The following is a 15,599-nucleotide window of genomic DNA, read 5'->3' as shown; positions in this document are numbered from 1 at the left end:
GTTGTAATTTGAGGATGAAATGAGTGTATATGTATGGGTGTATACATTTATCTTTATACACACACGCATACATACACACATGAATACCATAAAAGGAAAGAAGGGATTTTATCTTTATTATTTATTATCTCTTTACCTGGGGCAAGATTGGTCCTTCTAAAGGTAATCACAACAAAAAGCTTTACTTTACTCAGATTTTTTATTTTCACTATTTAAGTCATCCTGCACAGTATTTCTATAGTTCTGTCTAGTTCACTTCAAAGCAATTTGAACAAGACTTCTCATGTTTTTATGAATCCTGTATATTTTATTTGTCACTTCTAATAGAATAATACTCGTATATTGCTGTCATTTTGTAAGGAATGTTACTATTCCATTGAATTCACACAAAACAGACAAAAATTATCTGAAAATCCAAATGGAGCCACAAAGAGAAGAACATGGTTGAAACAATTTGACAACAACGACAGATGTACTAAGCACAATGTTCAATTCTTTATAAATGTTACCACATTTGATCCTTCCAACAATCAAGGGAGGCAGGTGCTCTTATTACTCCCATTTTACAGTTAAGGAAACTGAAGAAGACGGGGTCGAGTCATAAATATAGTAAATGTCTGAGTTTGGGTTAGGACTCCAGTCTTCCTGAATCCAGGCCCACAGCTTTATTTACAGTGCCATCTAAGCAACAAGAGGAAACTGGGAATTTGATAAAGTAAACATGATTTTTCCCTTGAAACACTTAAAGTAATTAGATAATGATCTTATCCAACTTGGAAGAGATCAAAAGGAAAACAAACACAGCATGCATGTTTTTATTGTGAAACTTCCTGAAAACCAAACCATCAGAATGGGGAGCTTGACATATTCGTACCTTAGTAATGGCCTAAATTCTGCAAAAATATCATTGATAAATTAGAAAATACTTTTCTATTTAAGTCTGAGAGGAAAAAATAATCAGAACAGGAATGATTTAAATACAATTCAGAAAAGTCAGTTATCTAGAAATATAATTCATTGTGGCTAGTGTTGAATTTAGCTGAATCTTTCTAAAATTTGTTCATTCTTAAAAATATGTTATCTAGTGACATGTTGCTATTTATCTTTTGTGATGTATGTATTACTTATATGTATTTTCTTCATGTCACATATGTATATGTACAATCATCTATATACATAAATATAGTATATGTATGTCTCTCTGTGTGTATATGTATATATGGCAGAAAGCTATCTCGAGCACCATGGTATAGTAGAAAGAATATTTGAGTACGAATCATAAATTGTAAAGTTTGAATCCCACTGCTCACACTTCTATCTCTATATTACTATTCAGTCTCTGAGTCAAAATTTTTTCACCTAAAAATTTCAGGATACTTTCCAATAGCCCTTAAATTATTTATATGTCTTTTTTAGATAAATTATTGGATTTGGAGATAGAAAGATCTACCTTCTTATCCTACCTTGGATATCCCATAGCTGTATGGTTCAGAGAAAGTCATTTAACTGTTTATCTCACTTTCCTCAACAGGAATAATAATAGCAACTACTACCTAAGTCTATTGCAAGAATTGAATGAACAAATATTTATAAAACACTTTACGAGCATGAAAATGCTACGCAAAATGTACTTATTATGATGATGATTTTATACCTGTGCTAGATATATATGGTGTCATAATTTCAGAATTACATGAGTGTGTATTTGTGTGTATGTGTGTATAAACATAGATACATCCTTAAATACACTTTAAATGTAAAATGTTACATTCATTGAAGCCTAAGATGAAAGACAATTTTAGGTATTATGCTATATTGCATGTAACTCTGTTACATTAAATGCCTTGAGAGCATTTTAATTGGGAATCCTTCTTACCTTGAAGAGTATGGAATTTTTTTTTCTTAGTCCAGTGCTAGAGGCATGTTACCTTGAAAGGAAGAAGTCTTCCTTTCTCCAGTTACTTTGTACCAGAGCTCAGTGAGATGATGGAAAGGAAGTTCCAGTCCATTCTTGATGAATAAGTGGATAAAAGAGAAGAGATGAGATGATGGGATTTCTATTGAGAATGTTTCCCATGCTAACCATGAATATTTCTTTAATTTCCAGAATAGTTTAAGAACTACACTGTTCTGTGATTTTTCCCTTTCCTGAACGTCTGTCAACTTTAGATTTTGTGTTTAGTATAGTTCCATATTGAATTAGACAGGAATAACATTGTGGCATTCTTCACACATTTTTCAGCTATGAGTGAATGCATTTTACAAGCCTCTACAAGTTAATAAATGCTTAGGCTGCATACAGAAAGCAACTGAAGCAATTATTAAAGGGAACATATGGCAGGTGCCTGAAAACTCCAGGGTGACAACTAAAGCATATGACTTTAGCTCATTATATGTATTTTCTAGGATCTTCTTAATTGCTGTAGTAATTAAAATTCACCAAAAATTGTGAAAATGCCAAACAATTAAATAATATGGAGTCAGTGTATGCTTTGGAATGTTGCATTGAGTAAAAAAATAATAATATGCTAAAAATACTCCAAAAGAAGAAAAAAAATCTTCAAAAGACAAAAATCCATCTTCCATGGACTTTTCCATGTTACTCTTTTATTTCCAACCCATTGTGACCTGTGCATCCCCTAGATTTTTTTTCTGATTACTCAAAGGCATGTAGATATTTCCAGTCTGCAGGTAAAATGTGGGGTAATAATTAGTATTAAAAAATTTTATGAAATCACATCAACAAAGGAAGGCTAGCAAGCAACACCACGGCAATTAACAGGACTGTTTACAGGCTTAAAATGCTAATAAAAGTATAATGACATATTAACATTTTCATTTTAAACTCCCACACAGTGGAATCAAAAGCAACTTTTGATGGGGAATCTGATTCTTCAGTCCGATCATTTCATGTTGGAAGGTAGTAGAGGTTATTGAATACCCTTGAGAAAACAGAGTTATTTTAAAAAATTTAATCTGAAATACATGGCAACATAACCACTTGAAATTGCTTTTCAAGTGAGGTTTTAGTTATTTGTTTAATCAGTGCAAGCTTTATGAAAAGTATTTGTGGGCCATATATTTCTAGAAACAGAGGTCTTTTATAACAGAAAAAATAAATCATAGGATGGAAAATTTTTGAAATGGGACTCAGATATGATCTTTTGTAGACCTTTTATTTTATAGATAAGGAAACTAAGTCTCAGAGAAGTAACTTAATCTACCCATTTCCACAGAGGTAGTTATTACTATGAGTTAGGATTAGTACTCAACTTTCATTCCCAAGTATGTATACTTTCTAAAACAGTAGACTAGTCACTTAAAGTATCATGTTTAGAATTGAAGTCTTAACCACAATTCATTCACATAGGATAGATAGCAAATGGCAAAACTGACAGCAGCCAACCACTAGACCAGTCACATTTATGTAGCTTACTGATTTCACTAAAAGTAGAATAGTTCCCAAAAGATCAAAAGATGTGAACAGCGTTCAAAAGAAGTGCAAACTATATACTTAAGCAAAGGTGTTAAGAATAATTAATGATTAAAGAAATTCAAATTTAGGGCCCAGGTTTCACTTTACACCCACCAAACTGCCAAATCTGACAACAAATTAAAATGAACAATGTCTTAGAGGATATGGGAAGTGATGCACACTAATACATAACTGGATTACTGCAACTTGATCTAACCACTGTGAAAAACAATTTGAAATTGTGGGTGAAAAGTAAGTCATTATTGGAGATCTTTTCACTCTGAAACTTGGCTCCTACACATGTGCCCCAAGACAGTTAAAAACAATCAGAATGACCCAATATTTTCCAAAATATTTATGGAAGTATTCTCTGGGATAGTAAATATTCAGAGAAAATACTGAGTGCTCATCAAATAGGGAAAGGGTTGAACAAACCCTAGTATATGAAGGTAATGATAAAACAATGACAAAAATGAGAAATTTGGGTATTGGGAGCTCAAAGGTGGTGGTGTCTGAAGCTGAGATAAAGGATACTGAAGAGATCAAGAAAATTCTGCAAAATAAGAAACACATGAAGCCTACCAATCACTTCCAAATGACCAAAAGAAAATAAAAATGCCTCAAAATGAATAATAGAACAGCAGAAGACCTAGTGAAGTAGTGTTCTGCCTCAGAATGACAGAAGCAGCAATCAGGACTCCTCTCAATGAAGAATAAGGAGAAAGTATCAAACAAGCCTCAGTGGAACATAGACACAATACAGCAAAAATAGCAGGCAAAAGAGCCCAACCAGCTCATTTCAGACTCAGCAAGATAAAAGTGGAAACCAAGACAATAAAAACAAGAATCAGTAGGAGAAAAGTGAACCGATAAGGTCCAGTCTACTCCACATAGCTGACCTGAATACCTGCAAACTTTTACATAGCAGAACAAACAGACCACCACTTCAGATTGCTCAATCTGAGACTGAAACAGGTGAGGTTACCCCAGATAAAGTACAAATACAATACTACTCTTTCCACTCCAAGAACAGAGCTAATCTATATATAGAGTCAAGTTAAGTCAAGTCAAGTCAAGGGAGGAAAAATAACCCTACAGTGAGTAAAAAACAGAAAAAGCCTGATACTCAAAAAAGATCTCAAAAAGAAAGATGGCCAAAATATAAACTTGGTAGAGGATAACAATAAAAAAGTGAAAACAAGTGAAGCCTCAAAGGAATACTTGAAAGGATGTCAAGCCTGAAATGAACTCTTAGGAGAGCTCCAAAGAAGGTTACAAAAAATCATAGAACCTTAGAAGAAAAATTCGAAAAGAAAAATTAAAGGAAAAAAATCAAAGGCTTAGAACAAAAATGTAAGGAAACAGTTCTCTAAAAAAGGAAACATCTTAAACAGGATAATAATAGCTTAATAAGGGAAGTACCAAGCTTTGAAGAATAAAATAAATCTTTAAAAATTTGAATTGGACAAATGGAAATTAATAACTTTATGAGACAGCAAGAAACAATAAAATAAATTTGAAAAAGTGGAAGAAAATTTGAAAACTCTCACTGGGAAAAAATCACTGCATTGCCTAAAGGCATGATCAAAAAAGGAACCCAGATATTATATTGAAATAATTTTTAAAATTAATTTATTAAATTAAATTAGAATATTTTCCATGGTTACCTTATTTAAATGTTTTCTCTTTCGTCTTCTCTACCCCCTTCCAGAGCCCATGAGCAATTACACTGGGTTTTACATGTATCATTTCTCAAAACCTATTTCCATATTATTGATATTTTCAATAGAGTGATCATTTAAAATCTAAATCCCCAATAATATCCCCATATAACCATGTGATCAATCATATGTTTTTCTTCTGCATTTCTACTGACAGTTCTTTCTCTGGATGTGGATAGCATTCTTTTGCATAAATTCCTCTGGATTATTGCTTTGCTGCTAGTAGAAAAGTCCTTTACATTTGATTATCAACCTCTGTGTACAATGTTCTCCTGGTTCTGCTTATTTCCCTCTGTATCAGTTCCTGGAGTTCTTTCCATTCACATGGAAATCCTCCAGTCCATCATTCCTTTCAGCACAATAGTATTCCATCACCATCAGATATGACAATTTGTTCAGTCATTCCCGAATTGATGGACACACCATCATATTCCAGTTTTTTTACCACTACAAAGAGAGTTGTTATAAATATTTTTGTACAAGTATTTTCCCTATTATCTCTTTGTGGTATAAATCCAGCAGTGGTATGGCTGGATAAAAGAGCAGGCATTCTTTTAAAGACCTTTGGGCAAATGAAAGAAATTATAAATGAAAACTGTTCTAATGTTCTTGAACAAGAGAGGAAAATAGAAGTCAAAAGAACCCACTGACCTCCTCCTGAAAGAAATCCCAAATTTAAAATTCTCAGGAATATTTAATGAAATAGAGAAATTCCAGGCATTCTTGATGAAACAACCAGAGCAAAAAAAAGAGAAAATTCAATTATGAAATTGAATACTCAAAAGAATATAAAAAGGTCAACAGACAACAACAACAACAACAACAACAACAAAAACTCAAAAGCATCAGAAGGGTTGAAATAATCACATTCCTCCATAAGAAATAAAAGTAGAATACTAAAAGTCAAAGTACAAGTAATACCTGAAGTACTTAGTATACTTAAGTAATAAAGAAAAACAATGGGGTTAAACTTATTCCAATCCTTGAATGGGAAAATGAAAATTAGAATACTTAAAATACCTATGATAGAAGACATATTTAAGAAACTTAAGATATTTTAAGACAATGGAGGGAAACAATGTGATTAAGCTGATTACATTAACAGTAATAAGGTGATAATGAAGATGTTTGTTACCTAAAGAATTTAGGATATTTAGACTACTGAATAGACTTAAGAAAATTATCACTATTAAGGTAATGAATAGGATAGACAGAGAGTAGGGAGTAAGTTGAATATTCTGAGATGATATTTAAAAAAACATCAAGAGATGAGAAAAAATAATACATTTTGAAAAGAGAAGAAAATATAAAATTGAGGTAAATTATCTCAGAGGAGGTGGCATGTAAGATGGAGGCAAAGCTTACATTCTTCTCTCATTGGAATTGGTAAAAAATGGAAGTAATATTTAATTAGATATAGATATAGAAATCTATATAACAAAAAACTGGGGAAAATCTTATAGCAAGTCCAACAAGGGCTTCATTTCTTAAATATAGAGAACTGAGTCAAATTATAAGAATACAAAGCATTTCCTAAATGACAGATTATCTAAATATATGAATAGGCAATTCTCAGATGAAGAAATTAAAATAATTTTTAGTAATGTGAAAAAATGCTCAAATCACTATTGATTAGAGAAATGCAAATTGAAATAGCTATTAGGTACAAATTCATACACATCAGACTGGCTAAAATGATCAAAAAGGAAAATGATAAAAGTTGGAAGGGATGTGGGAAAATTAGGACACACACTACTGAAAGTGTTAAATCTGATAAAACTCTCTGAAAAGGAATCTGGAACCAGGTTCAAAGGGGCCATAAACTGTGTAAACCCTTTGCCCCAGAAATATTACTATTAGATCTGGATCCCAAAGAGATTTAAGATAGAGCAAAAGAATCTAACTATACAAAAACATTTATAGCAACTCTTTTTGTGGTGGTAAAGAAATGGAAACTGAAGGGACGGATGTCCATCAATTCGAGGATAGCTGAATAAGTTGTACTATATGATTGTAATGGAATACCATTGTGCCATAAGGAATGGCAAACAAGATGATCATAAAAAATTAAAATAAAATAAAACCTGAAAAGACTTCTATGATGCAAAGTAAAATGAGAAGAACCAGGAAAAATATTGTACACTACCACAATAATGTATCTGTTCAACTTTGACTTTCCTATTATCAAAAAGGAAGAATATAGGTGTTACAAGGGAATCACTTTAAAGACTGATATATATTAATTTAAGTTCGCCAAGGAATTCAGCTATGTAATTCCTAAATGAAAACTCAAGTCAGCAGTAAATCTTTTATGGAGTTTAATTACAATAGGAGTAAGAAAGGAATTAGAGATAGAGAGAGAGAAAAAGGGAGAGAAGGGAATAGGGCTTAAATACCCCTTCTGTTTAGGCTGGGCCAAAAGGCCCAAGCCCTTAGATAGCTGGGGCAAAGAAAGGAGATCAGTCCCTATTACTCATGTGACCAAAATGGAGAAACAGTCTCAGAGGCCCCCACCTTCAGCTTCCTTCAGAGCAAGCTTCTCAGAGCACACCTCAACCACTCCGGCCAACTCCTCAACCACCCTCTTCTTCAGACCCCCCTGATCTTTAAGGAAACCATCCAAGTTGCCTCCCCTCAGTTCTCACATCTACCAATCACTGTCCATCAATTTCCCTGTGCCAATGGAGGCTCTAGCTTAACCCAGGACCGCCCAGAGGCTTTGCACATGTCTGTTGAAGGTCATATTTTCAAATAATTAAATCTTTGCTCCTTTGCTACAGCCCTTTCTAAATCCTGTTAACCTGAGTAGGGTAGAGATTGGAATAATTAAATTTTGATCTAGGCTGCAGCCCTTACTCAATCCTATTAGGACTGAATAGGGTGGAGATTGATTCCAAATATCTCCATTGTATCAATTCTAAAATCAATCATGACTCAAAGAAATTCCTGTTCTATGCTTAAGCATAGGTCAAAGTCCTTTCCATTGTTCAGCAAAGGGTTTCTGTCCTAAAGTAATCTTAAGAAGGGAAGGAGAAGGAACCTCCCATGCCAATGGGATTCACATTCCAATAGTCAAGACCCACTATCAATAGGAAATTTTTCAAGTATGAAATTTCCCAATGGTGAAATTTCCAACATTTATAAGTCTAAGAAATTTTGAGGTTTACATAGGACAAATAAAAGAGACTCATGGCAAAAAAAGGGTATCCATCATTATAAAAGGAGCATATGGGATCTGAATCTAAATAAAAACATGTCATTCTTTATTTACTCCATGTACTTTTCTCTAGTCTGTGTCTATGTTATGACAAACATAGACATAGGTATGTACAACCTCTAAAATGAGAAATTCAGAGAAAATTAGATTTTTTATAAAACATTCAAAATCAAGGATCAATATACTTGGGCACAATAATCTAAATTAAATGATACTACAAAAAAGCTTGCCAATAATCAGGTTTTAGAGAATTGTCAGGGCAATTTCCTTTCTTCTTCTTGGTAAAAAGGTAGAAGATTTTGGTGGCAGAATTTTATTATGTTAACTTATGCTAACACTACATTGGTTGCTTTTGGTTAACAATTGTTGCTGTTGTTATTACAAAGGAGTGTTGAAATGAAAGCTAGAAAGGTCTCTATCTAGGAATTATTTTCAAATTTTAAAAAAAGAAAAGCTATAAAAAATGGAAAGGAAGGAAATGGAAGTGAACAGAGAACTCCAACTAATATAGTAGAATTTAATGATAATGCAAGCTTTAATAGGTAAATGAGGCAAAAAAGTGAAAAAAAAAATTATATTCTGAGGACTGTACCCAACACGTAATCACTTACAAAATACTTGTTCAACTGTAACATTCTCATCTACAATAAGATAATTTTGGTGTGATGGGGGTTTTTGAGGGAAATTACCATTGCTTCAAACATTTTGTGATGTGTGAGCAGAATATCCTGATATGCTAGATTTGAGGAAGAAGAATAGCAAAAACCTGGAAATTTTTAAGAAATGCATTCTGAAAATACAAAGAGAATTGTAACATGGGCTTAAGTTCAGCAGAGCTGAATCTGATGAGAAGGGAAAAAATAAGAAAAAAAAAGGTTCTATTCAGCTGCATTGTGGAGAAGAAAAACATTTAAAAAGAGACCAATTTATTTTTACTGGGATGATGGAAATTATTTTTCAAATCATTTAATTTCTCATCTCCCAATCAAGGAGAATAATACCCATGTAGAGTGGACAAAACAAAAATAACCAATAGTTAATAATGATAGCTAATATTTATAAGTACTTTAAGGTGTACAATACATTATGAATAAGTTTTATCATTTGATTCCCATAATTCTGGAACCTGAGATTTTGAGGGATAAAATGAAATACCCAGTGTCTCTAGTAAATGTTTAAGGCAGGATTGATATTTATGTGCAATCCTCCAGTAACTAAACAACTTCACTGACTACATAAGGCAATTGTCTATATAAATCTAACCATTTTTGATAAGTTTAAGACAAATAATCCAAATGAATCCTTAGGTAAAGAAAGAACTGACAAATGTTTTTCTTGAGCTACTTTCAGTGATTCTGAAACATCAGAAAGAAGTAATACAAAGAACTGTAGGTTAAATGCTTACTGATTTTAAGAAAAGGGAAGAGAATGCATTATGCAGACTATAGGTCATTCAACTTCTTGTTGATTCCTGTCAAAAATCTAGAAAGATAGCAAATAAACATATAGTTAAGGAAACAGCGATTCATCACAAGAGGCCAGTATAGTTTCATGAAGAGAACAATGCCTAGAAGTAAAGATGGAAGCTTTAGTTTATATGTTAATGTTCTCTCAAGTATCCTTGCTTTCCAATTTTCCATTCTCGGTTTTTGTGATTTGTACGTTTATTCAACCTTAATCAGACTCAAGGATGCTCATATATCTTTGATCCTGTATTCACAAATATTCTAGTTCCATAATCCTCAACACTGAAGTTTCTCCATTTGAACATAACCTCCAGTCTTTCCACCTTTCCTTATGTATTAACCCTATCAAAAGTATTCTTCATTTTCACTACAACCTCCTTTCAGTCTACCAATACATACCTTCTCAGGTCATCAAAATCACTTTCTTCTTACATTCTTCCCTTAAATAAATAATGCCAGTTCTATTAATTCATTTTGCACTGTACTCTTCTATTAAATGTCCTGTCCTTTTGTCCTATTACCACTCATCCCTTTCAAAACTTAATCCCGAATTTCTCCCACCATCTGTTTTCTCAATTCCTTCTTATTTGTTGCTAAATGTTGTTGAAGGAAGTCACATAAGCTTGTTGAATGTTCACTCTAAATATGTTATCCAATATCAATTGGTCTCTTACTGTTTCATACTAATCATGTTATTTTTCCCTGATCGACTCTTTAGAGCACTCACCATAGCAGCTGTTCTAAATTTTCTTTTCTGTCATTGATCCACCTATTCCACCCACTCTCCTCTCCCTCTCAGAAGAATACCTTCCTTCTACTTCACTGGAAGTCAAAATTAATGCCATTCATCACAATCTCCCACTTACACTCAACTTTTCACTTTACAACTCCTCAACATCATGCTGTCTCAGGTTCTTTCCCAACCAACCAAATCCTTGATATGGGCTCTTTAAAATAAAACCACACTAGACTACATAATATGAACATTGAACTTTTCAATGCTGAGAAGGAAGTATCTATGCTTGTCTGTAGTTATTTTTTTTATCAATAACTTGGATAAAAGAATACTGGACATCATGACATAGCCAGGGCTTGGACTTGAAATCAGGTATAACCAGGTTCAATTATAATTGAAGACATTTATTTCCTATTTATCTGTTATATCACCTAATATGATAATCAGTTGAAGAAAATGAGGATATTTAGTATGAGGAAGAGGAATCTAGAATCCTCTCTAATGTTCCTTTAGTATTCTCTTTTATCCTATAGGTATAGATTTCTTCACCATTATTTTTTATTTCATTTTATTTTGTATTTACAATGTTTAGCAAAATTCATGTTATTGTACTTTCTAAGTATTTGTTGATTGTTGCTTATTTTTAATCCATTAAGAAGGACATTATAGTTCTCTTCCACTATTTGAAGAATTGTCACATGGAAAACAGGATCAGAGTTGCTATGTTTGCTCCCAAAGAACCACACTATGGTTGATGGGGAGAAATTTTTAAATAGGGAATTTATGTTAAATGTAAGGGAAATAATCTGATAATTTTTATACAGAAATCAAATGGACTGCTTTGGGAGGTAATGAGCTTCTGTTCACTGAGGGCTCCAAGTACAGACTGAATATTCACTATGTCAGGTATCATGGTGAAGGGATTATTATATAGATACATTTTTAACTAACTGGTTTCCATTAAAATCTGAAATTTGCTATTCGATGATCATTCAGTGGATTTTTTCTTAATACTGATAAAAATTTGAAAGTGCTAAAGTGTAACTTTGTTACTTTGGGCAATTACTGATTCTAGATAGATTAATGAATAATTGATATGGCAATGTGTATACATAAAAATTATGTGTAGAAAGAGTAAAAATTCTACAAAATATAGGCAAAGCCAACACACACACACACACACACACACACACACACTCCAGCAGAAAGGAAAGAGGATTAAAACAATTTTCTTCTCCCAGGACTAAAAAATATATATGTATATATATAATAACCTATTTTCATAATAGGTTAATAATACTAAAAATAATACATTTTCATAAAATATCTTCCTATTTCAACCTATTTTTATTACTATAAGCCAAAAGTGTTTGGGGACCTGAGTTATCCAGGTAATCACTTTAATTTTCCATGTCATTTTGCACATGTAGACAGAGTCATAGCCTACAGCAAACCAAAGGCATCAGCTATCTAAGGCAGATGATTAATTAATGCAGCTTTTGATTCCTGGTTTAATAATTTTATTTTGCCTATCAATGCCACTACAAAATCCCAGAAGCCCTTTATAAAAAGTGCAATGAGACAGAGTTAGCAGGTGTTATTAAAAGAACATGCCTGTTTCTTTTACAAAATGCCAAAAGTTGATTGCCGACCAACTGGGGAAGACCTATGAGAACCTTCCAGTGTACACAAAAGGAATGAAGCTATAATTAAATTATAGTTAAACGCAGATGGTTATTTTACAGCAGGTGCTCAACTTTGAAAATATATCTCTGGACTATTTTTGTTCCAACATGGTACTCAGTCCCTGTTGGGCATCTGGCAGTGTTTTATGGTTATAAAGAAATATTCTTTTTTTGTAAACTTTGGACAGTTTTTCTGTTAATGATGTTTTTATTTTTCTTTTTTTGAGACTACAAAGAAGCTACTCTATTGTATTATGATAAAAGACTAAAGTTCACCTATTAAACAGAATTTCGGTTTGAATAGATACAAAGACTCAATACCAATAATTATGTGTAATTCAAAAATGCTCAGTGGAATAAAGTACTTAATCAGTCAAGCCTTAAATGTGTGTTAGGATACACACACAATGTACACACACATATATGTGTCTTTATTTAAATGTATACATTCTTGTGACTGTATTAGTACAAGGAATTGCTAATGAGCCAATGCCCTCAAATGTTGGGCAACATATCGTCTTTGAGAATCATTGAGTTACTACTGAGAAGATGAATGACTTATCCAGAAACACACAATAAGTTTCAAAGGTGGATTATGAGTTTAGATTTCCCTGACTCTGCAAAGGTGTTCTGCATAATGTCATTCAATTTCTTAATATTGAGGAGATAAAGCATATTAAACTTTGTTATTTATATTTTTGACTCATATCTTCCTCAATTATAAATAATCCTAAATAAGTGAAAATAAAATAGTAAAAATATACTCTTTTCAGTTTCATTTAATTTTTTTAATATCACAGGACTAATTCTTTAAAATTTATATGTGTTTTCTTCACAATTTTCTTTAAGTTTATATGTATCAATTTGGTTCAATAGCAGTGAACACAAGTCAGTCCGCTTTGCATTAAAACTACAGATAGTTTGTTTCCACAGAATTCAATGATGAGACATTTTTAATTTGGATTCTTCTAAGTTAATATTTTTTACAAGATGATATTTTCAATGTACCTGTGTTCTTGTAAGTGTCCATTATATGCCCATTCACCATTCACATGTATGTGGACCATTTTCAATGCCCAATTTGGAAAGATAAGTGGGAAATTCATGCTTCTAATTGCCTTGGCATTGCCATCTGGCAATATCACTTCCAATCTGTTACTATATGCAATAATCCAAAATGGGATTTCTTTAACCTGCATGTGATTTGTCCACCAGCTCCTACAAAATGGAAAAGGAAAAGACTGGTGGTAAAGACAGTGTGATGTGTTAGAAAAAAAATTTAAAAATATTTATTAAATGCTATGTTCCAAGAAGAATGCTAAACATTGGGGATACAAAGAAAAATAAATACAATTCATATCTCTAGGGAGTTCATATAGTAATCTGAGAGAAAACACACTAATTTGGAAGACAACTAGATATATACAGAGTAGATGAAATGCGATTGCAGAGTGAAAAGCCGCAGTAGCTAGTGGAGACTGGGAAAGGCCTCCTAAAGAAGGTGAATTTTCAACAGTTATTAAGAAAAACAGGACAAAAAGGGAGGAGGTAAGGATGAAGAATATTTAGTAGTTTTGCTACTAGAATACTGGCACTTGAATTCTTCATCTTCACTATACTACTATTTGAACTTCTGGAAATCGCAAGCATTCTGTGTAAGTTTTCATTTTAGTAAAATGAGTATTCAACTGAATATATACACCTTATAACTCTATACACTATGGTGATTTTTTTTTTGCCCTTTCCTTCAATATTAGAATGTATACCAAGTATTACGTCCATGACAAAACATAGTAAGGGGTGTCAGTTAGGGTTATGCGACTTGCCCAGGTTCACACAGCTAGAAAGCCAGTGGGGTCAGACTGACCCAGTTTCTCCCATTCCACTCCCATTTCCAGACAAGCCCTCTATCCACTGAGTCACCTAACTGCTTCTTCCTGTCTATGACTCTTTAGATACTGTTGCATGCTTCATTATGGCTGATCAGAAATCCCATCTCTATGCCAATGATAAATGGTATTTAATCTTGTGACAAGGAGGAACCCAAACTCAAACAGTTACTATGGTTTCTGGGTGAGATCAGAGAATAATTGAATTTGAGTATTCCCAGTATTCCCAAAGCATTTCAGTAGTTATCTGATCCAACCTATACCTGATGATGGATCAAATATATTCCAAATGCTAATGCAATTTAATCTAACAAGCATTTTATTGGTATGGCTTTGAGTTGTTGCTTAGTTTAATCTTGTTTTTATCAGGGTTTTCCTATCTCATCCAAGTTGAAAATGTGGAAGGTACACACATTGTGATTCCTCTTTTACTTGTCACAGGAATTCTGACTGCCCTTCTACTCCCACAATTCCACAGGACACCTCACTGTATTAGTGTGCAACTGCATGATAACATGAGATTGACATCCTACTAAACTCAGAATTCCAGAGATCCACCAGTTTCATTCCAAGTCCTTGGATTATAGAATTGTGTGTGTGTGTGTGTGTGTGTGTGTGTGTGAGAGAGAGAGAGAGAGAGAGAGAGAGAGAGAGAGAGAGAGAGAGAGAGAGAGAGAGAGAGAGAGAGTTTGTGTGTCCAAGTGGAGGCAGATTTGGTTTTATTTTCAAACACAATCTTCATGCTAGGTCCTTAGGATTAAAAACCTTCCCCCACAAGGTGTTAACTTTTTATTTGGAAAGTAGTGCATAAGAGACAGAGACAGATGAACAGACAGACAGACTCAGAGACAGAGAGTGAGAGACAGAGACAGAGAGTGAGAGACAGAGAAAGAGACAGAGAGAGCTAGAGATGGATAGGGATACATAGATGTGTGAATAAATAGTATATATACTAAAGCAATAATTACCCATATATCATGAAATTTTGTGTACAAGATGATACCTAAGTTGCATTTTGAATGAAGGTTGGATCCCAGAGGGCAGAAGAGAAGAGAATATATTTGCAACATAGGGATCCACTTTTTCAAGGTCACAGACACAGGGAATAAAATGTTGTAGATATGAAAGAGTTTTTTAGTAATTTTTTCCTCTGAAAAAATGGCTTGAGGGTAATATAAATGAATCTGGAAAGGTAAGTGGGAATTGCATGGTAAAGAGCTTTTCTTTAAATGCTGGCCTGACATCATATATATAAGGTATACATGCATACTTGCTCCAAGGAATTCCAGAAAGCTTTAAAGATCCAGTAAACTGTACTGGAAAAGCTCTAAATTCCACATTAATAGAATTAACACAAGTTTGATTAAGTTTTGACCTTAAAATAGAATAAAACAAGAAATTTCTAATCTT

This window comes from Monodelphis domestica, chromosome 2, assembly GCF_027887165.1.
Source record: "Monodelphis domestica isolate mMonDom1 chromosome 2, mMonDom1.pri, whole genome shotgun sequence".
NCBI lineage: Eukaryota > Metazoa > Chordata > Mammalia > Didelphimorphia > Didelphidae > Monodelphis > Monodelphis domestica.
This window is presented reverse-complemented; position numbering follows the sequence as displayed.